The sequence below is a fragment of the Meleagris gallopavo genome, chromosome 11, assembly GCF_000146605.3.
Source record: "Meleagris gallopavo isolate NT-WF06-2002-E0010 breed Aviagen turkey brand Nicholas breeding stock chromosome 11, Turkey_5.1, whole genome shotgun sequence".
Lineage (NCBI taxonomy): Eukaryota > Metazoa > Chordata > Aves > Galliformes > Phasianidae > Meleagris > Meleagris gallopavo.
In genome coordinates, this window is record NC_015021.2 from 16,053,249 (window position 1) to 16,077,266 (window position 24,018).

Sequence of the window (24,018 nt, forward strand, 5' to 3'; positions counted from 1 at the left end):
CATCTCATGGCTTTTTGTACTAGGTTTGGACTTCATTTGTGTCTTATTATCCAATCTTATTCTTGAGAATACTAAAGAATAAATTCTTTTCCCTTACCTGAAACACTGGAGTAAATCAGGAGGTTAACATTAAGCGACATAAAGTCAACTTTAATTAACATACCAATTACCTCCCATTTGCGAGCAAATTGTTTTATTTCCTTCCATATCTTCCCTGGGGAAGTCGTTTTGTTGTGCTTTTTTTTTTTTTTTAAATACACAGTCATCAACACAGGGAAGAAGAATCAAAATCTATACTCCCAAACTGAGAGAAAGCCAAAAGAGAAATAGTTAGCATTGTAGCCTGCATCTCCCAATCCCCATGGATTGGGATTGGCAACACTTTCCAGCGTTGCAGACTGGAGTGAATGTGTTTCACAAATCGCAAATTGCAAGTAGTGTGAAATTAGATACCTATTTTGATTGATCTTTCCAATGTTCCCAAATCTCTAAAACAAAACACATTGAAGACTGTTTTCTTCCGTAATAACCTGTAGCTAAGGAGGGGGACACCACACAAATAGAAAAATTGTTTTTACACAACATAAACTGCACAGCATTTTGATAATTTGCAGCCAAAACACACTTTGGGCTGTCGTCCCACCAGCTACCAAGAAAACTAAACAAGGGTAGAAGTTATCAGAACTTGGATGAAGGACTTTCCAAGGAAAATCTTAAGATACTTAAGAAACGCTGCCAGTAAATCAGTATCAGTAAGTGACCTTCATCTTGTAAGTCAGGAGCAGCACTGCCTCTCCTCCGCGGAATCAGGATGGTGACAGAGCTGCTGTTTTTAATGGACAAATAACAAAACACAGGCACACAGATCCTACCAAGTGGCAGTCTCTAGGAGAACTAACTACCCATTTTTTCTAGACTAGAGCTCTCGCCCTGAGGACAAGAAATAGGCATCACTGTGAGCAACACCTTGTTATTTTTACAAGGTAACTTGTAGGAAGAGGAGCTGTTAATTGGGGGTGATGAAGAAAAAGACTGCAATGAAAACAGTTCCAGGTCAATGTTGTCATCCCCTGCATCTCCTGTCAGTTTCACCCAAAGTGACTGTCTTGACCTGTAATTTCAGCTGTATACAGCATTCTGGTTTTCCCTTCTGTCCTACAATTTTGATCAGCAAATCCCTCACCATTCTTTGCTTTTGAGTGGCTTGCTTTTATGCTTATCAGCAACACCACTGTTTTCCAAAAGTGTGGTAGAGCAAGAAAAAGTTCTCTTGTGTAACTTTATTACTTAACTCCCTTGTCAGAGAAGCAGAGACAACCCCTCGCAGTAAATTATAATGCAAATCAGTAGCTGTACATTAGTTTATGGTTAACTATTCAGACACAAGTAAAATAGATTGAAACGAGTATGAAAGATATTTTTCTTCCTGGATGATTGATTATCTTGGACATTTGATCTGCATGGTACCATTCTAGAAGAACATGTGTTTCATAAACAAGCACAAAGGTACTTTCAGCAGTTATGAAAGTCCTCTGCACTTCTTGGCCATGCCTTTCAGTAGCTGTGATTAAACAGATACAAAGTGTTAAATCACAAGAAGTACACCAGTTGTGATTCATATTGCACTGCCCTAACGTAACAAAGATACAGAAGATGAACCAGAAACACAATTCATTGCCCATCGATGCTACCCATAGGCAATTCTGTAACTTTACCATACTGTACGAGCTGTAGGGGTCATATGTTCAGCAGATCTGATATCCAAGAGGTCCTGTCAACATCCCACAGGTGTGCACAGGAGTGCAGCATGTGAAAGGAAAGCAATTATGTGGGTGGGTACACATACAAAACTGTTTTCTAAATCCTGGATCAATTCATTCCACACACCTGCACTCATTTCACTTTGAGGAATTAGATAAAGGGGAAGTGGAAAAAATCTCTTTCAAAAATACTCGAGCATTAACGCCGCTCTTTGGCTGGCACTATTCTCAAAGCACTTCATCTCTCCCAAGGACCTGCTCTGCAGAACTCTCTTCAGCCAGCACTGGTGAGTCCAACCCAGGCCTCCCAGGGTCAATATGAGAGTTTCTGTTGATTCCAAAAGCGTTGAAGGGTACTGTGCTGATGGGCAGGAGAGAGGAAGCTGTGAGCAGAAGCAAATAGAGAGCATTCTCCATCTGCCCCACATCCCTTCCCATTTAATTGACAGGAGGGATTTTCTTGGGGATTTTAACTTGAAAAACAAGCAATAGGCTACAATCCCGCCATTGTTCTGGTCACTTTACTCACATGTTACAAGCCTTTATTTTATTCTGTCTCTTTTTGTCCTCTCAGTTTACGCTGAAATAGGGACCTGTGTATGCATCTCCTGCTTTTGGAGTGTTTCCACAATGCAAAGGAAAGGGTATACTAGAAGGAAGCTAAGTGTGACAAAGTGACATTATACCAGACCAGCAGATGGGAATAAAAGTTTAAGTGGGGTCTCTAGGGTCTCAGAGGGTACAAACTATAGTCAATTTGTGTGTAGAAGGAGGGGAGGGACAGAAGCCCTACCACTGTTTATATTGTATCACACTACATCTGTGAAATACACGCTTAGAGATAAATATCAAGCAAACACAGGTGATTGTGGCATTAAACCAGCTCACACCTGATGGATCAGGAATGCAAAATACAATCTCCTCCTAAGTGCAGAGAAATTGCTGCAAAGAAATTGGATTAACCTACTTTGCTGAGGAATACTTAAATTTTCTCTGTACTTCTCCAATTTCTCATTAGTATTTTAAGGCCTGCTTTGCTTAGTGCAAGAGCCCTTTCTTGGTTTGCAAATAAAGGACTATATCCTGCAGTCCTCACCCTGAATGATAGCATTTGGACCTTAAGCTGCAATATATCATTTCTAGGCTAAATTTGTCCCTGCTATCAGAAAGTGTAACTTCAGTGATTTTAATGAAACATTATAGTTACTGGCTATTAACATTAAAGGTCAGTAAATAAATTTTATGAATGTTAAATACTGTTATATTAGTGTCCAGATATTAGGGTTTTTTTTTTTTAACCTTCAGCACTTGGAATCCAGGAATACAGAGAGTTTAATATGCAAATAAGAAATAGGAATTTGTATCTCACAAGCTTTCAGGAGAGCTCAGAAGATAAAGTCTGTGTGAAACTTAAAAACTCATAAAGCAAAGCAGATCAAAGGCATCCATGGGATCATGAGACACTCTCTGTGCATGCATTTTTCTACTGCCCTCTCCCCCATGCTTTCCATCCATATACCCAGCTGCCCTCTAGTATTTCCCAGTGCTTTAGGTGACCAAGGCGGACAGCAGATGTGTTCCCATTCACTCCCAGTACAGTCATATCCATTGTAGAATCCAGCAGAGCTCTTAACTATCATGTACTATAAGGCCCAAAGCTCAACCACACTGTCAGCTACCTGGTTTCCACAGATGCTGAGATGACAAAGCAAAGTTTTATTATTTACCTTACCCAGAAAATTCTTGAAGTGGGCATGATTTTTCACTAACTTGGAAAGAAGTTTTCTAAAGGCTTTATTATAAAGATACTTATATAAATACACATGTATGTATCTACAAAAATATCCCTGCCATGTTCCAAAACATCATCCTCATGGAGTGAACAAAAACAAGAGCAACCTACTTTACAAACCCTAACCAACTCAAGCCACCTGGGGGAACAGAGCCACAGCACTTAACTTTTTCCCTTTTGCACCTCCTTCAGGCTCTTTCTGGTTGCATCTGCTCCAGCTCAGAGTGCTCTACTATCCCCAGGATTAGCAGAAATCTCCGTGGATCACTCACACCTGCAATTCTGACTAACCCCATTCCACTTTGTGCAATCAGCCATACTCTAGTCAGCCCATCAGCTCCCAGACTGACAGGCAAACAGAGCCCCACCTGACAGGTCAGCCCAGACACCTGCACAGAGGCTGGAGCAGGCAGGAGCATGGAGAAGGAGGAAGGGAAGAGGGGGAATTATACAATGAAAAACCTGGGTTGACGTTCAAAAGAGAAGTTTTACATGCTACCCACGAGCATGCTACAAACACCTGACCACGAAACACGCACTGCTACAGAACTCCCAGCGAAGCTGTTGCCTGCTGTTACAAGTGGAAAGATTAACGCAGCGGAAGGGCAACACAGGAGTGTGACAGCAAAGGGACCAGCACGAATGGAATGGTGTTACAAAGGAAAAGTGCTCACCCACCTCCAAAGATCTAGGCTCACAGGAAAAGCTCCACAAGGGTGGGATCTCCTTCCCCAGTGCCAGTCAGTCTTTAAATGGGATCTAAGAAAGGTGCAGCCAGGCTCCACCCCTTCTGGTCACACAGCTGAATTGCCTTCACCTGTGCTCCCAGGGCTGACCGGGTCCTTTCCCCAGGTGCTCAATCAGTGGTTCAGGCCATGACTCAACAGTAACCATGCACCTGTTCAAGCGAGGCCCATTGGGAAGATAAAATTTAGAAAAAAAATATAGTTTGAGAACAAGAGGTCAAAGCTTTTAGTTGCTGCTTGGAGAATCTAAATTTAATTCACTATCAAATATCCATTTACCAAAACACGGGGAAAGATTGGTGACTGAATATAAGGAAAAAGTGGGGTTTTGTGTTGGTTTTTTGTTTTTGTTTTTGTTGTGGGTTTTTGTTTGTTTGTTTTGTTTTAGTTTTTTAAACAATGAGCATAGTGATGTACTGGAACAGGTTGCCCAGAAGGGTGGTGGATGCCTATCCCTGGAAACATTCAAGGCTAATTGGAGCTCTGAGCACCTGATCTAGCCAGCTGTAGCCTGCTCATTGCAGGGGACTTGGGCTAGATGACTTCCAAAGATCCCTTCCAACTCAAATGACTCTGATTCCTTTTTGTTTCAAATATGTTTATGAAATTAAAACAAACACTGTCATTCCCTATGGTTTATATCTCTGCTAGATAGCTGCCTATAACTGAGCATGGAGAGCACCCTAGAATCTCTAACTAAATGTGATCAGTAAGGTATATTTATGCTTCAGTGAATATTGTTAACAAAAGAGCACACAAAGCCACATATTGTGCATGATCTGGCCTCTGTAGCTATATATGTGCCTAACCAGAGTGCACCTGTGAGGGCATTCACAACTCTTACACAAGTGTCACCGTGCAGAGTCCATCATTAATGCATCACTGAAGAAATAACAGAACTGTATAAAATATGTGGGCAAGAGGATGTCTTTGCCAGAAGCAATACTGACCCCTACTAATTTCCTGTACTGAAGTTTCAGGTTTATTTGCTGTACTGGGGAAAGATCATGAGCATGCTCTCTTACAGGGGGTTCTGTACCTCACAGCTAAGCAGCCTTACATTGCACCAGCCAAAGCATTTATCCTTGTAGCAATATCAAGGTGGTCAGATCATCCAACACCTTTGCTAGAAGCACATACACATCATCAATAATTCAAGTTAATAACTCAAATGATAAAAATAATCAGCATCATGGTTCCCATGTATGCAGTGCATCACATAACCTAAAGAAACACATGAAAGACTCTCTTCCCACCTCAAAGGAGCACCAGTATCAGAGATGGCTCGTTGTGTTGGCTCCTGTCCCAGCACAGATCTGTTGCCACTGCTTAGTGATTTTTGTTCCTCTGCTTAGTGAATTTTGTTCCTAAACCTACTCACGAGTAGGAATCACACACTTTGAATGCAACTAATTCACAGTTACATTTTAAGTCTCTGAATACCTAATAGCATATTGACAATTGCTGCTGAATCTTGCATATTACTTCACAAATTAAAAGTTCAAATTAAAGTAAGAAACAATTAGCATCATGCCACTTTGTAACAGAGTATTTTATCAGTCAAGTAAAACGCAGAGCATAATTATATGGCTATATCCACAGATTACACACTGCATCGAAAGTCAAATCATGTCACATTAACCATCAAGTTATCCTGAAATTGTTCAGTGGTAAGTGAGAAAGAATTTGGTCTCTGTGTGGTCTCTCTGCTGGGTGCACATTTCCCAGCTGTTACCCTCCTGACTTGCTTACCTGCCAAGGACTCCTTCAAGCTTATCAATCAAACTAGAGAACAGAAAGCCTAGCCTGACATCTGACTTCAGCTAACAGGAAGCAAGCGGTAGCCCTCTGCTGTCTAGTCCCTTTCTACTTATCCCTGTGATGTAGGAAATGAACCAGCACCTTGCAGAAAAATAACGAGTGGAGTTAATACACTAAGGTCAAACAGGCCTGACAGATCCTTTATGGGAATAAAAAAAACAAAAAATGAATGAATAAAAATACACCAACAAGAACCCCTTATTTACTCTTACAGCAAGTCACCCCTATGGAATCAACATCCTCTTTCCAAGAATTAGCATAGAATAGAAGTTATCAGTTATCCTGGGTTTTCAGACTAGAGAAATGAGTTTCAAACTTCATAAAGGCTTTCATTAGAGGTGCAGAGAAGATTAAATCAGATGTTTGTGCTTTTGAAAGATCTCTACTGGGCTCAGTGCCTCCATTGGTAAATATTGACTTGTAATTGGAGAGCATAATGTTTTAATAGGAAAAAAAAGACCAAAGGCAGCAGGTTTCTATGCTCTTCTGCCTTGCATCTACTAAGTCTATTCACACATTTGGAAAGCTGATGTAAAAATACTGACATGAAAAATATTGTTAGGTGAATATTAAGACTGAAAGGACAGGCCCAAGGCAATTGCAATAACCACAGGTAAGATGTTTCATTCAAAACTTCTGTAGCTTTTTGCGCTCTCTGGAGACTCAGGAATTTTGCTCAGATTTTCACCCTGGATTTGTTCAACTGAATTTTTCTTCTGAATAACCAAATAGCAAATAGTAAAGCAGTGCCAGATTGCATTTTATGTCATTTAGTGCTTTAGTTGAATTGTGAAAGTGTTATTGTCTGATTTTTTGGTTCCTCTTGGTTTTCCAAATCAGTAGAATACAAAACATGATCAGCAAGTCTTCTTTCATGATTCCCCATCTTTGAAGTAATCAAGAGGTAATATGAGCAGGGTGAATGTCACCTCAAGTCAAGGAAAGCCTGAGCTGTAACATAACTGAAATCAGAGAAGCTAACTTTCTTTTAAGCTCATATGAAGGAAATGATAAGAGCTCCAATTTCATCTTATCTTCACATCTAGTGTAGCTGTTTGCCATCATCTCTCTGAATCTGAGGCAAATACATTTAATAGGAATCCTTTGACCAAAATTAATATCAATTTACAGTAACAACCAGATACTTACCAAAAAAAAAAAGAGATGCTTCATTACATCACATCTATGAAACAGGAGGTACTCAAGTAGTGACAGCAAAGAGATCTCTTTTCTCAGAAAGGATCAGATATAAGGAAGTACTGAAGCATTAGCAGAGCCCACCTGTGTGCCAGTTTTAGACCACAGTAATAAGCTGGCTTTATTATTCATGTCTTAGCACAAAAGAGGGAAGAAGGAATGGTGAGAATGTAAAGAATAACTCCAACCACGTCTGGTAACTTCCTATTATAAAAATCTATTTGCATTTCACAAATAAAAAACCTTTCAAACCAAACTGAAGGCATTGCTTGAGCCAGACCTTCTGAGATTCCTGGTTCCCTCGCTCCTCATCCAACACTTCAAAGGAATGCCTCTCTACCATTTAAGGGCTATGTTTGTAAAAAATAAAATAAAATAAATAACCACACCTTAGGAATTCCCCCCTTTGAATACATTATTTAGACTTGTGATTCAGACATCTTAGTTTTAGAGAAAATGTTTCCAAACTAATCACGTGAGATTGAGCAGAGAAGGAAGAAGTAGTTGTGTTTTTGAAATAATGCTTTTCCCTACTCCATAAACCACAAATTCACGAAAACCAGCTTCACTCCAGTCCAGAGAGAAACCTCATAAATACTCAGCAACTTGTTCCTCAGTACCTGGGAGAAAAAACAACACAAGTAAGCAGACCAGAACTGGCATCAGAACAAAGCTGAGCAATGCAAGGAAAGCAAGGAGAACAGTTGGGCTTTGACAGGTTCTCAGAACACAGAATTTTGGTGACAGTCTTCCAGTAAGAAACAACAGAAGACAAAATCCACAGTGACTGACGTGTGAAATGAGACACACTTACAAGTGGGATTTGTGTCAAAATATTGCTAGAGACAGCAACAAACTGGGTAATCTGGTGCAGTGCTACAGTGATACATGAGCCTCACACTAAGGTGCAAAGCAAACAAATGCCGCTTTTTGTCTATGTAAATGGAACTCACATAAGGGTCTGTAGGAAATAAATCCCACATCACCCCTCAACTGATAAATGACACAGTTTAGATCAAAATTAGGAGAGCAGAAGGCATATTAGTTTTCTGACTTAATTTTTCCTTATTTTGCTTCCATATAGGTTAGTTCTCCTGAAAACATTTAAGGAAAGGCAAGAGAACCAATACATCACTACTACTTCCTTTTGTCTGTTTAAGCAGAAGGACTGTAAGGCTTTTTTAACTCGTTTTCTAATGAGTTTTAAGATTTGGTTATATATTAAAAAAAAAAAAGCAGGGAAGAATAGCATTGGCTTTTACGTCTCTTATTTTGGTTTTACAGAACAAATAGATGGAAGAGAGAAAGGAAGATGAAGGTATCACAAGTAGATTCTTTATTCCTACTGCTCTGTACTAGTGCCTTACACTCCAGAGTTACAGTATCAGTGTTCTGCAGTCATTTCAACTTCTGCAAGTAATGAAGCACAGAGCAAGCCATATCCCAGATGCCACAATAATCAACAATGCACCTGACAGAATTAGAAAGCTACCAAAGCAGCTTTGATATTCAGAGATTCTGAAGGAATGGACTTTAGTGTAGCTTTCTACTCAGTGTAGGACACAAAATTAGTACAACTCCTTCTATAAATTCTTGTCCTTAACTGTACAGCACTAAGGGAGGGGGGGGGAGACGGGTTACAAATACAGAATATTTCCAGCCAGGGTCAGAGGCAGCAGCATAGCAACTCTTAGCCAAGGCCATCCCCCCAAACAGTGTTCAGAAAGTCACTGCCAGTTCAGTGACATCCTCAGCCACTGTAATAAAATTTTGCTGTTATCTAGCAAGTTCCACTCAAGTTGTTTTCCTACTGATTGTAATATTTTGGATTTTTTTTTTAATTGGTGGTTGTGGTTGTTTCTCTTTTCTTTTCCACAAAAATAAGGAACTTTCGAAATAAAGTGTTGCCTGTGTTTTAACCAGGGACAGTGGTGGGCAGGAAGACCAATCACAGACGCATCAGAAGCCAGAAATAGAGACTTGCAATTTACTCCTCCTGACAGCCACCACCATCAAATCTATTGGACCACACTTTTTCTTGTTAAAAGACAAATAATGCATATACAAGCTTAGACATCAAAGTGACTGTAAGTGGGTCAGCAGTGGTCGGAACATACTGAGGAGCTTAAATGTTAATGAATGAATAGGTTCAACACATAATATATAGGCATTATTCAGCATGTGCTCGTATGGACCAAACAGTGAGGATATTTGATGCCATATGTGTCTCACTCCTAACTCCTACTCTGTTGCTATAATAAGAAATGCCATACAATGAAATCTAAATTAACTTCTCACTGGCCTTTCCTCTCAGGCATTTTAGGAAGCAATTGGGTGTTATGATACCTGATGGCCTTGGGGTTGCTGATAAAAGTAACTCAATAAAATAAGCAGAATTTTCAGTGCATTAGGTATGAAATTTTGCAAGCAGGTAATCAATCTCTGCAGGGAGACAAAGAGAAATCTGCTGCCTTCCAAGAGCTGCATTTTCAGCAGAGACATACAGAGAAAAAGGAGCCCCATCCAGCTCAACTCTACAGCTATTCAGATTTTTCTTTTTCTTGAAATCCTTGGATTCATAAAAGGGAGAAAGTGAAATAGTTTCCTGATCCAGTCTGTTCCTGGCTAGAGGTACAAGAGAGGCAGTTTTCTTCTCAACACAATCACAGTCTCTCATGATTTTGGTTAAGATTGGATTAGAGCTCTCTGCAGTCCAAACTAAGGACAACCTCTGCCATATACCACAACTTTGCCACACTCATCTCTTATGATATCTGAACAGTTTTACTTAATGAAATGCTTTTTGACAGTCCACAGTGCATTCACTGCCATGACTGCAGAACCACAGCACTCATCCAGTCCTTGCACCTAGTGCCTTCACTTGTCACTGTCCTGTCATTTGTCCCGTTCATTTGTCACCTTGTGCTTCTTTGGCACAAAAAAATTCCAAGAAGGACCAAGAGGAACCACTTGCACCACAGCAAAGGCTTTGAGATTAGACTAACTCCACCGCCCAGATTCGGAGTATAGAGGTATGCGCAGCACCTCCTTATGCCATCTCTCACCAGATAAAAGGAAAAGGCTTCCATCTACAGTTCATTAAACATATTTTCACCTTTGTATCTTCTATGCTAGAAACAAGTAGCAGCTTGAATTAGCTTTATTTTTAAAAGATAACATTTTTGTGATCAAGAACAGATAAAGCCTCTAAATGAAGATTGCATTGGACAATGATTTTTAAATGTTTGCCTCTGAATCACAGTGTAAAACAGATACCACTCCACACATCTAGACCAGAAAGGGGGAGAGGGGAAAGAAAAAAGACACTTTTTATCCCAGTGCAAACTACATAGTGCTAAGAGTATTTCAGTAAAAAACACATTGATTGTGTTGCTGCTATTGAGCTCAGTTTCGCAACTTTCAATCACATCACCTTCACTCTTCCAAAATATACTCAAAGGCCTAACAGAGAGATGCATTTATTTAGTTATTTATTAAAAGGGCATTTTTCCCAGACTTTAACTAAATCTCAACCGCTCTTGTCACTCTAGGCAGACAATTGAAAGCAATATTAGAGGAGGTAATTGCACAGATCAGTCAACAGTTTTTGTCCCTTTGCCACTGAGTCTTACAGTAAAATGGACACAAGAAAACACTGTACTGGATTATATTGTACTGTATTAAAAGCAGATCTTTTTCTCCCTTTGGCTGCTACTTACCAGCTGCTGTGTTTAACAGCAGGGACAGAAGTTCTAAAAGGTATCTGCAGGGGAAATCTATCCTGAAACAGTCTTTCCCCACCAAAACCCCCTACCTCTCTAGACTTGAAACAGATTATTCTTTGTTTTTAAAGTGAAACTTTATCAAAAAGTATCCTATCTTGTCATCTGCCATTAAGTCATTAATCATGTGTGCAGGGCACTTTACTAGCTATGATTTTTAGGATACTGAGTTTACAAGAACATCACCACTGTAACTTCTCAGATCGACAAACATTTTTCTCAATCCTTTGATCTTATTTGGAACAACTCATGAAAAGGCTCAGAGTAGCTGCTTAAATAAACACGGTACAAGGAACAGACAAGTTTTATTAACTTCAGATTGTAAACTGCCAGCAGCAACCCACATGCTGATAAAAACAGGTACTGCGCTGTCAAAGAAAACTGTACCTGTTATGAGTGTGTCAGAACAGTTATAAGAAAGCTCCAAGTTACCTTGTAAAGTGACAGAATTTCAGATGCAGAAGTGACACTGAACACAAGTCAAAGGGCACTGAACAGAAACACAATAGAATTAGAGACAAAAATAGAAGTTGTTTGGTGTCAGAAAACACACGGTCAATGCCATCATCAGGAGGGGAGTCATCACTCAGGTTTTCACAGCACAGGCTGCACATGGATTCTTTTTCCACAATAGTATGCTTTATCTCTATGTTCTGACCTCATTTGAAAGCACTGAAAAGCACAGCATCAAAACTGGTGCTGGAATTTTTAAGCCAAGTCCTATCAATTTAATCATGCAGTCGTTTAATAGGACCATTACAGACAGCAGAATAAGATCTCTCCACTCTTGCTTTCACATCACATTAATGCTTTTCACGAGAAAAGATTCATAAAATAAAGATTACGTCTTTATTTTTAGATATCTTTTCTATTGAAATTTGCATAGGAGATCACCTCTCTGGAGATTTCAAGTATGTAAAACTCTAATTGATGAACACAGTACAAGTTCCTGCTCACCTCAGAAACTAAGGTTTTAATTTCCCATATAGAAAAATGCTCATTCTGAAACAACTTATCTGCCATTGTTAGTTTACTCTGTTGATCTACTATTCAAGAGATATTTCTTGAGATTTCAGCTGAAAATTAGAGAACAGGCTAGTGAAATATTTCATTTAAATAAAAAAACTTGCAGCTCTTACTTTCATTCTTTTCACAAAATTCATCCTATTGCCTTTTTCAGAGAAAATGAAAATAATACAGTATTGCCTTGGAAACGTATTATTTAAAAGTTCCTGGTTTTGAGGTGCATTTCTAAAAAGCAAACAAAAAGTTGCATAAATGTTAATTAAATGTCTACGAAAATTTTTACATGACCTTTTAGTAAATAAACCCCCACCTGCACTGCATTAAGGCAGACCTTAAATCAAATACACGAAGTGCTCATTACCTTTGTAGAAATTTGCATCCAACTTCCTGATCCACACATAGCAATCAGGTATTCAACTCATGGGTTGAACCAAAAACTCAGTCCCAAATAACTATAAAATTCTGAGATGAATTACAACAGAATTTGCGCCATGAACTGCCATGAAGACACTCCTGCTGATGTGGGAAGAAGCGCACATCCCACCAGAGAGGGCAGACAGCCCCCAACAAGCAGCTGAGGGAAACCAGGAAAAATCCCTTCCTTCTATTTCCCTGCCCACACTCATTTGTTCCTCTGTACCACAGTTTGCTGTTTCGTTTACAGCATAGTGGGTAGAAATTTAAGCTGGCTTCCCCATCAAAACACGCATCATTTGCCTGGAGCTGAGTGTTTCCCTAGCTCTTCCCAAAGCAATGGCCCACTGGGGCCTCTTTGGGAAAGGGCTGGAATTCCTGAGCGTTCACCTTTGTTTCAAGTGGAAACACAAGATAACTGTCTCTTACTGCTAATGTAAGTTAAGGGCAATGATTACACTTGCCATTTTCAGGAAGGTTTAACGTACCTGAGAACACCACCTTTTAAAGAAGGAGACACACCAATTTTAAAGAAGCAGTTACCTTTGCCTAACAGCCCTCTTTGCAAGGTTAACAAAGTTGAGATCTGTGAAGATGCAACACTAGATTCACAAAACAACTTGCAAAGAACCTGCTCACCTGGCTCCAGGTTAGGGGGCTCCCTGCAAAATTCAAGTATGGAGCACAGGCTTTATATAAAAAAGCACCACAGCGTTCATGGTTTGCAGGTAGATATTCTGGCTAGTAATTGTTGCCATGTCAGGACACCCAGCAGATGCTTACATGACTCACAAGCAGTCTTGCAATGAACTTGCAGTTAAGATTTGATATCTCAAGGGAAGACATTGAACGCTGAGTCTTAAGTTTGTTCTCCTATAACACCTGACCAGAGTTAGTACCACACAGAGAAGGACAGTGTTCAGTTGCTAGACAAGTATGTCTTTCTTCAGATAGCACGTTACTGCCTCCAAATTGGGTAAACTAGTTCTGCTACGCCAATCTGAGAAGCAAAGCCAAGAATAGTATTCCCAGGAGTCTGGGGATGCAAAAAGTTAGGTTACAGTTGCAGGGTCAATTTGCATACCAAGTTACCACAACTGCACATGATGAAGGCAAACAGTCTGTCAGCTGTGGATTTGCATATGTAATTAGTGGGGTTAAATAGAAATCACATGCAAGTTTCACCCCATCAGTGCTTGTGCATGTGTACGTACACAGAGTGCAGAAAATCAGATCTTGAAAGCGCCCTGGTACAATAACATGTAAACTAAGAGCTCCATGACACTGTGAGAACCTGGGCAAAGGGCCAGAAACTCCTGAGTTGTAATCTCATGTGTGCAACTAAATCACTGTGGTTTTAGGTGAGTAATTAAGCTTTCCACTGTCTCTGCTTTCGTCCTATATGAATATTTTCTCCTTTATGTAAAGGGGAAGCAAAACATTTCTAGGAACTAATAGTTTACTATCTGACCTTTGCATTTTAAAGCATTTTTGAACATAACTCAATTCCAGATTTAATTTTTTTGTCATCCCACAAATACATATTGACAATTGGAGAGGATAAGACAGATTTCTGAAACCATTAGCGTAAGTAATATATGTAACCACCAGAAATCACTGATTTCAGTGCCTTTAGGGTCATGCTTCATATTTTTAAAAAGTCAGTGCCTCAAGGTACAGTTCTCCCATTACCTTATTTTGATGTCAGAGGTTCGTTAAGATGGTTTGACATGTAGGAGAAACCAAGAAAACAGTTGTAATCTACTAGATATTCAGTGAGATTAATTATTTTATCATTTTACATCTTCTCCTACATTTTCTCCTAAAACATGAACAGGAGTCAATAAAAGTATTTATAACTATTTTTTTACTTCTTCCCTACCTTCCCAAATGACCTTACAAAATAAGTTATAATGCAACCACAAACAAAAGTCCAGATTCAGAAGATGGAAGTCTCCTTTGAGATACCATGTGCTTTCTTTGGTCCTTACAAAACTAAGTCCCATAAACTTAACCTCTCAACACCTGCCAGTTAAGAACAATTAGTAGGGGAAGAAAAAAAAAGAAAAACAAGCCTTCGACAGCCAGTGAACAGCTCAACATGTATCCTGTTCTATAGTGACTCATACAGAACCATTAGTAAGTAATTTACAGCTCTTAATAAGATTCTGACCAGTTTTGTGGGTTTCTTGGTGTTTGGTTTTAGTGGGTTGTTGTTGTTGTTGTTGTTGTTTTGACTTGTGATTTATTATGTTCCACAAGTTGCACAGAAGTGACCAAGTCCAACTTCTTCATGGTAATCCCACCTGCAGGACTGGATGAGATGGCCACACCTAAAAAGCCTCAGAGGAAGTAAAAAGTCATGCAAGCTGGTCTTTTCACATTAGTGAATTTTAAACCTCAGTGCCTCATTGCTATCAACAAAGTGAGAAAATCCAGTGTGAATTACCACCATAAACCAAAAGAATGTTTTCATTTTAAGATGACTGCATCCATTACTACCATACAGCATAAGCGTTTCCAGCAAATACCTGTAAGTCAGCCCTTTTGTATTGCTTATCTCCAATTATATAAACAGGCACATGATGACAGTCCTCACTAATAGAGGTATTATGGGGAAAATAAAGGTTGCTTCACTTTAAGCGTAGGTCTTAGTGGAAAACAGATTAAAGTTTATGTGGATATACAAAATAATAGATAGGCTAATTCTATTGTCTGCCTCTCCTAAATTATTTTATTAGATGGAACATATTAATTATAATGAAAGAGAACCCCTGACTGTTGGCTTCTAATGAAAATTCCTCTGTAAGATCACGGCAGGATTTCCCACCATTTTCTCTTTCTGATGAAATTAACTCCCTATGGTTGGCCACCCGGCTAAGCTCATTTCAGCCAATCAGCTTGGGAGCTGCCATTTGCCTCACAGAGGGAGAAAAAGGTATCTGCTGTCATAGCAACGAGTGGCTTTGCTCTGATCATGTTTGGATCCGTTAGCATAATGAAAGACACCGGCTTGCTTTTTAGATGATTAATCTTTTCCCCTGTGAACCTACTTGAATACATTAGCAAAACAAGTATGAAAAATTTGTTTATCCCAAGACAATCATTAGAAAATTACCTGCAAGAATAATTCTCATTAGGGCAGAGTTGGTGAATAGCAGACCATATGGTGAATGAAAGCAGCAAGAAGCAATAAAATCTCCAAGCTGCAACAGGTTGCAAAGTTTATCAGGTTTCAATCTCAAAGTTTAAATCAGTTAAGCATCAAAAGTTGTGAAAAATTCTTTTCTTACTAGAATTCCAGACAGGTTTCTTCCGGCCAGGAAAACTCAACAGGCTGCACAACCAGGGTTACAAACCTCCACCTACTGAAATCCTTTTGCACATGGCCAACTAAGGCCAGAGGGCCTGATTCCAGCCACACCTGGAGTATCTCAGGACTTCAGCAGCATGAAGTTGAAGTGACAGGACTAGATTCTTACGTTAAATGAGTTTAGATGGTATTACTTTGATATTTAAATATCTCCTTTAACAAAGATGACAAATAACGTTATATACAGCCTTGGGGAACCAACTCCAAAAGAAAATGTAAGAAATTCAGATTTCATAACATGCATTGACTTTTGGTATTCAGGAACTTATTTTAGCTATGTAAATGATGAGTAGTTAATATTTTACTGGGGCAAGGTGAATGAAAAAATGAGATCATTTGCAGTATTGAAATAGATTAATTATCTTATACCCATGAGAAGTCCCAATGGAACAGTTCTGTTAAGTTATACTATGTAAAGCTAAAATGATTCCTCCAGTTTCAACAAATCATTAGAAAAAAATAGGAATAAAAAGGAAGACAGAAAAAATTCTACAAAGTGTCTGGTGTGAACAGTCCTTCTCCTGTGCACTATGGCAGGTTCCACAGAATTACATCAGCTTTTGCTCTCAAAACTGAAGGGCACTGCTCTAAAAACACATTGATTTCTCATCTTAGCAAGGATTTTTGTTCCCAGATGGATTTTGTACCCCCCCCTTTTTTCCTTTTTTTTTTTTTTTAATTTAAAAGAGAATTCCGTGTACCAATCTAAGTAACATCCCTGTTTTCACAATCTAAAACCTAAATATTTTGGTTTCTAACACTTTTTAAAGTGCTTTTTGTGTTATAACATTCTGGGATAGAAAAGCACTGAGTCTAACTGCAGATGAACCAGTCCAATCATCATTTAACCTCACTACCATCATGCGTTGTCCAGTCGAGGTCCAAAGTCACATTCTAACAACAGATACTAACCAGGTAAAATAACTCAGATCATTAACGGTTCTACAAAGGTTCATTCATTTGAAAGATGATAGTGGTTCTAACTTAATTCCTAACTCTAAAACCTGAACCTGCACTATTGAGTGCAAGGCAGATCTGTTCAGATGGAAAACATTTCCTCTCTGCAACAGTACAGGAATTTCTGCAATTATTTCCATCCTTTTACCTGAACAGAAGCACTTCCCTATGGCTACAAATACATCAGCAGGTTCCTCTTGCAGAAAATTAAATGGATCTGACTTTAAAAGGCTGTGATGACAAAACGCATTTTCTAAACATTAACTACCACCCATAATTGCATATTTACCCTTGGGTGAATGCAAGCCAAGTGCATCACTTGTTCAAATGCCTACTCTTCTCAATAGAAAACTGTCCCTCATAAATGCAACTTGTTGGATTGCCAGATTCTGGTTGTCCTCCACTTATTTATTTGTAGCCTAAGAAAGTGGTTGAGGGTCACAGGGAGAGACACAGACAATGTTTTGCACTGTGAGTAAACAAAGGAAAATAACATAAAAAAAACACCACCTATTTATAGCATTCCTCATTGCAGACTTAGATGTTGCTTTTAAGAAATTCTTACATGCTCATGCATTTTCATCTTCCTTCAGGCTGTTCTATGGAAGTAACCATAAATTGATCAGAAAAAATAAGAGCATCCAGATGTTGTGGAAAAAAAAAACTGCAGAAGAAACCTTTTCTATTTCTGTAATTCTTAGGAAGGGAAACCCTGTAGGTACTCAATTCTGCTGAAATCTGAACATTACTTTGTAGCTACATTTATCTACAGATCTACTTTAAATCTTTGCTTAATTTTACATGAAGTTCCAGTGGAATATCTCCAGGCGATATTCTCCAAACTGCATCTCCTTGATCAAAGATCTACATGAGGAGTAGGCCTAAACCATCTCGTAGAGCAAGATCAAATTAAGTGTGATGTGTGATTAGAATATCCCAAAATCCATTTTGTTAAGCCTACCCGACTACAAGAGAATGTACATTTTTTCCAGGGTTCCTGATGGAATATTACCATCAGCAACAACCACTCAAAGGAAAGCAATAGACAGAAGAAACAGCATCTCCAAAGTGACTTCAGCTTTTCATCCATACAAAATCGTTAATCCTCATTTGTTTATTTTGTTTCCAAAAATATCTACGGTTACCAGGTAAGACAATTGGAAGCTTTAGTCTCCTAATATTAGCAGCAGCACAGGAATGCACAGATTAAAAAGCAGACATCCTTAAAAATGTTTATTCATGGTCATTTCTTACATACTGTTAATTTAGCACTGACAAGAAAATTCAGTGAGTTTAACAAAGAGATTTCTCTGTACTCAGGATCTATCTCACACCAATCAGGAGAGGTGAAAAAATGTTCTTTAACAATTAAAACTCCTTGGATCCATGTTGTGCATTAAATGGTAACTATGTAATTAAAAGGAACAAATTTTAAATCTGACAACAACTGGTGCATCTCCAGCATTTAAAATGATTCAATTATTAATAATTCATGCTCAAAACCCCATATGTGGGCAATGAAGCAGAAGGAGAGATGAAAACGAAGTCTGATCCATGACTAACCTTACATCTGTACAGAGTCTGACTAAACAGAGCTACAGCATTATGTTTTCTACAACATTTACCCAAATACAGTAGGAAATTGTCACACCATAATATGAATTTGCAGTGATGCTCAACAGTTAGTTAATAGCATGGGGGTGAGGGAAAGCCGTGCTAATATGCAAGAGTCGAGATAGGCATGCAGTTCCCTACCGAGCCCAAATGAATCAGAGTACCTGAGTGGGTTAGATGCTTGAGAGATTTTAATTACTCATGAATCAAAACTGACTTTGCTTTAAGATTTTTGGACAATCTACTCCAACCTCTATGATTTTGGTTCTAGTTTAAAACAAAAACCAGGAAGTTTTCCATTTCTAGCCCTGTATGTCTAGATTCAGTGAGAAACTATCTGAGATTCTAGTTAAAAATTTAATTAAGAACTGAAAGGCAATCCATGTTTTCTCTCAGCTCAACTCATCACACCTAGCAACATATTCTAAACATTGCTAGGTTATCTGCTTCTACAAATTTACTCTGAACTAGAAACTTTCAAGAGCACTTCACCACACCATAGATCAGAATTGATTCAAACCTAGATGAAAGCTCACCTATATCGACCTAAAAAAATAAAAGGACCTAATTTTAGAATTAGGTTTTCACTTTTGCACCTCTTTTCCCTCCTTCTTTTTAAAGTCTTGCTTTTTACAGCTTCCTTTGCATATTTGATGCCATGATAAACTGCATATGAAAACAATAGCAGTGACACGTCTGACTTCGATGCTTTTCAAGCTCAAGTCAGTAAAGCTATGGAACTCATGCCAAAGTCATCCTGGGTCAAGAAGTTGGAAGAGAAAATTGAGAGGCACAGAAAGGGTAGAACTGCTCACTCATAAGAACTGTTTGCCCTTGAACAATATTTTGCAACATTACCATATTGCTGGATGCAACTGTCAGAAGAGGGTGTGGTCCAGGAGACCTCCCAGAATAAAAGTATGCACGCGATATCCTTAGAAACATAACACCCTAAGAGGCATGTATAATTCCATACCTTTCATTAAGTCACAGCTATTTAGAGAAATAGCCCCAAAATATATTTAGGAAGGGTGAAGCTGGAATACATCCATATTTCTTACTATTAAAACATATACTAGACTTACGTGCATTAAAGGAGATTATGAAGTTAGCATTATAAACATGCTCATAAATTTCAAAAAAAGAAAAATGTCATAAATAGTTTTGTTTACTCCTGTGATCTTTTTGATGTGCTGGTTCTAATCATTGTTCCATATGTGCGGTGTGAGAGAAGAGACATGTTTATTCTGTGGCTGATTTATTACAAAATCAAGACCATTCAGATTCAAATTCCTCCCCCTCCTTAAATACATTATTGGTGTTCTCTTTTTCACACAATTTACCACCATATGTGAAGGTCAAGTCCACCGGTAAAGTAATTCATATAGTTATCCAAATCGTATCCAAGCTATAAATTAATGTGACATAAATTGCCTACAGCATTTCTTCTATTTCTAATGTTATATGCAGACAAACCTACCCCAGTATACTGATAATTAAAATAAAAAATCTATATGCACCTCCCCTGAGAACACACACACTGAACAGGAAATAAATTAGTTCCAGGATGGGACCTGCTGAGGGAGACACAGAAATGATTTGTAGCAAATGCTAACTTCAAGCTTGGAGTGGAAAAGATAAGTGTACTTTACTTCACAATTGCCACCTGAATCACCAACACAGAGAAAAGTGCCAAAGGAGGTAAGAGCTGCAAAATTTCATCAGAATCCTGATGTTCCCAATCTTACACAAAGCAACCCTAAGAGCTGCAGGCTGATCTCCTAATGCTTTGAAAATTAAGACTTCCAGAAATCACATGTGAATATATTGTTTTCTAGAACTTGCTGTTTCCTTAAAAAAATCTCAAGTTCATGGTGAAATACAATGCATAGTATCCAAACAGGCTTTTACATTTTGTAGCTCAAATAAGCTTATTTATTTTGAAGCCACAGACTGATCATCAGTGTTGCCCTCAAGAAGAGTCAAAGAAGATTAAACTTTTTCCTCCCTCCTCCCCCCCGCTTCGTGTTAGAGCTAACAGTTTGATTCATGAGCTTAATACCATAAACAAACTTGAACAACTCACCCTGCAGACTTCGCTGGAAATGAGCTAATATGCACCTGCTGAAGATTCAACCCACAAGGAGGTAGTCTCCTTGGAAACTGCTCCTGATGATCTGAAATACAATGGAAATGGTCACTAAGAAAGCTTACATTAATAGAGGTGCTGTGAGAGGTAGCTGAATACCTGGATTTTCCAACAAGAAAAAAAAAAAGAAAAATAAACCATTCAAAGAAGGAACAATCAAGTGCACACACAGTGTAAGTAGTTCAGGGTGTCCAAGCTAGGTAGAAGATTCTCTATTAAAGAAACCAAGACTTCACAGTCTAAGGCGTTCCTATCCATTCCTAAACGAGAATTTCCTTCTCTGAGATTACATGGCTAAACTAGCATCTTTACTACTGTTTAACCTATGTCAAAATAGTTTTACCCATTGTGGTTCAAACTCTGCTTCTAAGCCTGGACATTTGCAACACCTGCTAACATTTGCCTGTTCTCACATGCTTTCAGAACATCCTTCATTTTTGATTAGCATTACAGCTACTTTCTGCTGTCCTCTCTTCTCCTCCCAAGTCTTTCATAAAACCTGTTGACTGATTTATTCAAGCACCTATCTTTTAACTTGCTGTTACTAGACAGGTGCACACTTGCAACAACTCTTGTAGCTGAGCCCGTTTAACAGCTCTGTTAGAGGCCCATCCTTGCAAGCCATTGAGCCGCAAAGAAGTTACACAGTAAAGCAATGATTTAAGGCACGCTCTCTCTCACAGGTAGAGCTCAGAGCCTTAGGCATAGGTTTCTTCCTTATTAAGGAGATCGTAAAAGGACCATCCCACCTAACTATTTAATCTTATTTTAATAGGCTACAACTCTGCAGACTTGATACAGTAGAGGTTATATGCACTGGAGGCTCTATTTGCTCAAGGGACTTCAATCAGAGAAGAAAGGTAGAAGTAAATTCCTACAATATAGACATGTAAGAGTTTAGACAGTGTCAGTGTTCAGGCATGGGTGATCTTGTTTGCTTATTCCAAACCCATCTGAATACACCTGCACTCAGATATCTGTATAGACATTTTACATACCACTCTGGAGATGACAAGGGATTAAAAAAATGAAGAGAAAATTCAGAGTAGCGTGGGGTTTGGTCTGGGTTGTTTTTTTGTTGTTGTCTTGTTTATTTGGTTTTGGGAGGGGTCTTATTTTTTTGTTTTGTTTTCTCTCCCATTTTGGGTGAGTGGATTTTTAATTAATTTATTTTAAGCCATCAAAACATTAAAGAAAATTCTAGTGGGAATTCACATAGAGGAAATGGGTTGCAGAATCCCCCTCTGGCTCCTCTTCTCCATTACTCTGTAAATTAGACTGACCTTTCATAAGAGAGATGAATTTTGACACTCTCCTTTCTTACAGAAATATCTGAGATACCATATGTAGGATAATAGCCATAGATTACACAGTCACAAACTGCATAACTTAGGAGTCAACATAGACACATATTCTCCACATAGATATGCCTACATACACTCCGTCTTCTGTTATAATACAACTGTTGAATGGATATATGCAAGAGTTGAATGGATGTCCCACAGCTATATCCCAATAACTTGGCTGAAACATTGAGGCTCAATTCAAAAATCACTATGTGGTGAAGCACTTACTATAATTTTTAGGTGAAGTTAGAAGATCACACACACACACAGTTGCATATAGCCATAAACAACATCACAGGTAAATCTAACTATCAGCTCCTGTAATTTAAATTCCTTTGGATTCAGACAAAACAAGTGTCTGCATGAAACCTGAAGTCCTAAAATCTTAAGAAACCTCATTAAAATTTCTATTTTAAACCCTAAAACATTAAATTCAGTTACATGAAAACAAAACAAGCCAGGGATTCAAATAACTGGAATGGAAAGCAATTCAAACTAGCAATAACATCAAGTATATTTTCTCTCACTGATGTTGGATCACAACTATCTTTTCACCTTTATATTCCTCAGCATAAATATCAACAAAAAGGTCCTTGTCAAACATTGGCTTATCTAAATGGACTCCTGCTAAATATCTAATGCTGTTTTGTGTGTTTAAATGCCTTGTTTTCAAGAATCTTTTAATTCTCAAAGTAGAATCAAATATTTCACTATTAGGCGTTATTCAGTGAGATATGTATGCAACCATGTCTCTGGCTTGGCATGAACCATGAAACAACAGAACAATTCTGAGCTTCCTGGGCAGGACTGTGGTGTAATATTCAGGTTTTCTGCTTGTTTGTTTGTTGTTCCTGTTTTAAAGCCATGATTATACCAGTTTCAGGTTGCTAGCAGCCTAGAGAAGGGACAGCTCTGTGCCTAGCATTTCAGGACCTCTGCTTCAGAAGAGGCCACCAAAGCTTTGGTCAGAACCAGGCTGTCCTTGCAAACTTGCCACCAAGTTTTTGGGAAACAGCTTCTTACCCAGAAGAGAGTAATTTTTAGGCACCCTAAGGAGCAGGGCTCCTCAATAGAGGGTAGCACTGTATTTTATTTTTGTTGTTGTTGCTTGCTTCAGGGTTGAAAGGAGGTTCCCAAACCTGTCATTTATTTTACAGATAATAACATACAGCATTTAGGACCAGATGTTTTTAAATATCTATACTGAAAAGATGAAGGCTATTAGTTTGATGAGAACCAAACCTCCATAAATCCTGTAAGGACAAGTAGAATGAAAACAAACCTCTTCCATGTGAGCAGACTTCTCAGCACCACACAGCAGGTGAGCTCTATCAGAAGCAAAAAACATGCAGAAAAAACAGCTAGCAAGACTGTCTGGAAAGAAATCTACAGCAGACTGAAGCTTAGGGATTTCATTTCACCATCCTGAAGATGAAATAGGGATTGAGGCCTAGAGGTAGATCTGGCACCACAGGAGGGGGGGCTCCTCACAGGAGGTCCATCTCAGAGCAGGCCTCTCTCGACCCCTCCTCACCCTCACAGAAAGATTTCTGCCCTGCTGCCAAGGAATCCTTGTCACAAGAACTTCCTTACTACACAACTGCTAGGACTGACCCAAAACATGCAAGTTTCCTGTCAGAGGGGCTGCTTTGGGTAAGGGCTGCTGCTCTGCTGAGACTCACACTCGGCAGCAGCAACATGGCCGCCCCTCACCACCAAGCCCAGCCCACAGGCATCTTCCAGTCCACACCTTCCTCCTCAACATTGTGACCTAACTGGATTTATTTAATTTTGCTGTTTAAGCAAGAAAGCTTTAGGAAGAGGGGCTCTTATTCAGCTATTTCCTCAGAGCAAGGTTTCCCCATCCCTAGCCTTGAGTGACATTGGATCTGTTTCAGACCTAAAAGAACAAGTGAAACGTATGAGCCTCAAGCCTCAGGGGCAGATTTATAGGCAGAAAGAGAATTCTGTGATCTTTTTCCATGTATTTGTTGTTAAGGGAGAAGTAGGCCTCTTATTCTCAATCTGGAGACACTTTTTT

General features: G+C 38.9%; 1 long non-coding RNA gene across 6 annotated transcripts in view; it reads right to left on the minus strand.

The window, feature by feature from the left end:
- LOC116217057 overlaps positions 1-24,018 on the minus strand; it is a 306,245-nt gene that overhangs the window by 233,299 nt on the left and 48,928 nt on the right. For all 6 annotated transcript variants that reach the window (XR_004160974.1, XR_004160970.1, XR_004160972.1 and 3 more), the window contains exon 2: positions 20,569-20,659. This is a non-coding gene — a long non-coding RNA (uncharacterized LOC116217057). The remainder of the gene's footprint in view (positions 1-20,568; positions 20,660-24,018) is intronic.